The 442-nt window shown below is 66.7% G+C and overlaps 1 protein-coding gene across 1 annotated transcript in view; it reads right to left on the bottom strand.

Moving 5' to 3' along the window:
• PAF1 (PAF1 homolog, Paf1/RNA polymerase II complex component) overlaps window positions 1–442 on the bottom strand; it is a 7,890-nt gene that overhangs the window by 7,168 nt on the left and 280 nt on the right. The gene's annotated exons all lie outside the window — the stretch shown is intronic.

Here is a 442-nt window from a genome sequence, read left to right as displayed (position 1 = left end):
GTGTCTCAAGTGGGCGGAGTGAAGGCTGCTTGCCTGGGGGGGTTGCTACCCCCATCCCCAATGCACACGCGTGTGCACAGCCACCACATCCCCCTTGCGCACACACGTGTGTGTGTGTGCCCAGCTCTCTGTGTGGGTGTGTGCCCATGCGTGCACCTGTGTGTGTGCGCGCGTGTGGTTTTTCAAACCAGCCCAATATTGACTTCCCGCGCCGGCAACCCGCCCCCGGCCTAAAAATAGCAAGCGAGGAGAGCGAAACCGCGGCGCACGCGTGTGTGAGCGCGTGCGTGTGTGTGTTTGTCTCCTGGCGTCAGCGGCGTGTGACCGAGGTTCTGGGAAGTGACTCACGCTGGGCGAGCCGGCCTCGGGATCCCAGAAACCCGGGCGGGCGGGACGGCCCCGAGCCTCGGCCCCAGGCCGGCTGCGGGCGCCGAGCGCCGCT

The sequence above is a fragment of the Alligator sinensis genome, unplaced genomic scaffold, assembly GCF_000455745.1.
Source record: "Alligator sinensis unplaced genomic scaffold, ASM45574v1 scaffold107_1, whole genome shotgun sequence".
In the NCBI taxonomy this organism is placed as follows: domain Eukaryota; kingdom Metazoa; phylum Chordata; order Crocodylia; family Alligatoridae; genus Alligator; species Alligator sinensis.
This window is presented reverse-complemented; position numbering and strand designations above follow the sequence as displayed.